Here is a 2,962-nt window from a genome sequence, read left to right as displayed (position 1 = left end):
TTCGCATGAACGCAGGCAGCGGTGTTTGGGCATGAATCTCATGGAGCTAAAATCGGATACAGAAACTTCCGAACACCACTGGACTTCCATCATCGCCTGTGTTCGATTCTGTTCAACTTAGAAGGGCACTGTTTGGTGAGATCATTCGTCTGGATGAGGGGAACAAGCTCCAGGGTAAGACTATTGACTCTGTTCGGAAGTTTGCTCATTTTCAAACTACCGAAGTAGACCGACCGCAAGCCCTGATTCTCTGGAACTGTTTTTAGGCATGGGACCATGCCTGCGGTTGGTCAAATAAATGACTTCCATAGAATTTCTGAACCCCTGAACTAATCTGGGTGATTGTTACGCAGATAGTCACGCAGATCAGGGCTATCAGGGAATGTGACATTTGTAGGGATACTATGTGTTTTGGGGTACTTTTGGGGTGTTTTTAACAAGTATGTTTTTGTTCTGTGCTTGGAGATAATTGGATTGGAATTAGTACAGTTACTGATCCAATTATCTCCCAGGCAGAGGGAAGGGATTATGTGCTGTGTGTGAGAGTGTCGTGCCGTGTAACCTTATTGTTATTGGTCTGTGAAGGGGCAAATCAGTCCACCATCAGGTCCATGTGGGCGTACCCCTTGCATGGGGATTGTCATATATGGCCAAGTGTGGCACCATTAAAATCTATTCCTGCTTGCACTCCAAAACTGTGTGTCGTCCTGTTATTGGAGGGAAAGATTTACTCCTGTGTCTGTTGTTCCAGCTTGCAGGGGATTCAACAGGGAAAGTCCTTGTAAGGACTAGAGCTCACAGGACTGAGTTTTGGCCAGTGCCTGGGGGTGTCTAGAGCTAATTCCCCATTTGGCTCCAGGAGGGAGTGGTTCAAGGACCCCAGTCAAGCCACGGCGACTGAGGTCAAGAGTGCTTGCGGTTTGTCCCCTGTTCCAGCTAGGAAGCGGTCCTTGGCAGAGGTACCCAACCGGGGCACAGGGAGTTCCGCTACACTTATCAAAAAGGTACAGTATTTTATTTGGGACTCTTATTGGTATTGTGCGAAAAAGATATTCCAATTTGGGTATTAAAGGGACTCTCCAGTGCCAGAAAAACATATCCCTTTTCCTGGCACAGCAGGACCCTGCAGTGCCCCTCTCCTTCCCAGCCCCCATCCCATGTTGATGATGGGGTTAAAACCCTTTCAGTTACTTACCTGAATCCAGCACTGATGTCCCTCGGCACTGGGTAAGGCTCTGCCCACGCTCCTCCATTGCTCCTGACATCGGCGTGGGAAACCTGTGTGCCTGTGTGGTAAAGGCCGCTCGCACGCATTAGACCTCCCCGTAGGAAAGCATTATTCAATTCAATTATTCCGGTTACTCTGGTGGTCCTCATGCATAGCGTGAGGACATCCAGTGTCGTTTAAAACACTTTTTGTGTTCCACTAGAGGAGGACTTAACCCTGCAGTTTATAAAAAAAGCAATAATTACACTTGCAGGATTAAGGGTAGTGGGAGTTGGCACCCAGACCACTCCAATGGGCAGAAGTGGTCTGAGTGCCTGGAGTGTCTCTTTAATTATGCATTTAACGTATTTAGTCTGCTCATCCAGGAAAGTATTGTATTACCCCAGTTTTTAATTTGATGTTTCAAATGTTTAAGAAGTTTAAGATAGTTTAAGTTTATCCAAGTTTTTATATCAAAGTTAATTGTAGTTGTAATTGGATAAACGACTGAAGTTATCTATACACTTCATTGCTGAGGGGATCTCCAGATGGGTAAGATTTAATAATTTGTCACCTGCAAATAACTTTATTTTTTGCTCGCTCTCCCCTTTTGAAATTCCTGAAATATTATTAGATTGTCTGATATAAGCTGCCAGAGATTCGATAGTAAGAACGTACATCAGAGGCGCCAAAGGACGTGTACCGTTCCTAATATCGCACCAATGTGAGTTAAAACCATTACCAAATACTTGTGCTTTGGGATGTGTACATGATGACATAGCTAGATCTTTAAAAGTTTATACAATTCAAAATGCTGTCAAAGTTTCAGCTAAAAACTTCTAACTTACTCTGTCAAAGCTTCTTCAGCATCGACAGCAATTGAAACAGTTGGTAAATATTCCTTATTAATCTTCAATGTCATATTGGCAATATTCCGAAGATTATCACTGCCCGATCTTACTCTCACAAACCCTGATTGATCATTAGTTACTAATTCAGGAATGACTTTACTTAGTCTATTTGCAAGAATTTTTGAGAATATTTTTATGTCTAAGTTTATAAGAGATATCTGTCGATTATTGGTGACAAAATGTGGATGTTTCCCTGGTTTGGGAATAGTTGATATTGTAGCACTTAATAACTCTGAATATATACTTTTTGCTAGGTTTATTTTGATAAACAATTTATATAGCATAGAGGATATTGTAGGTCCAAGTGTCTTGTGAAAGAGTGCAGTATAGCCTTCTGAGCCGGGAGCATTCCCGTTCACTAGATTGTTGATTATTGTCTTGATTTCTTTCGTTGTTGTAACATTATTTAGTTCTTTTAGCTTATCCGGCTTACTTGAAGGAAGAGTAATTTTATTATAAAATTAATAAAGCTCCTCTTTAGAAAATTTGGTTTCTGGTAGATTGTATGAAGATGCGTCATAATTTGCATCCTTCCATCATTTTTTTTTATTGATTGTTTTTTTCCTCTCGGGTTTGAGCTTTTTAGATAGTAACTTCCCGGCTCTATTACTACTACTGTACCTTTTTTGTTTACAGGAAATGACCAATGTTTTACTCTGTCAACAAGTAAAAAATGTATCTGTTATTGGATTGGTTTTAATTTGGCTATTTCTTTAGAAGGATGTCTTTTATTAATTTGTTTGTTTTTTGGCTAGCTTTATGTATACATCTGATAATTCAGCTTCTAATTGGATTAAATTACCCCTCATTACACATTTGAATGTTGACCATAATGTTTCGTTGG

Source organism: Pelobates fuscus, chromosome 13 (assembly GCF_036172605.1).
Source record: "Pelobates fuscus isolate aPelFus1 chromosome 13, aPelFus1.pri, whole genome shotgun sequence".
NCBI lineage: Eukaryota > Metazoa > Chordata > Amphibia > Anura > Pelobatidae > Pelobates > Pelobates fuscus.
Note: the sequence above shows the minus strand (reverse complement) of the source record.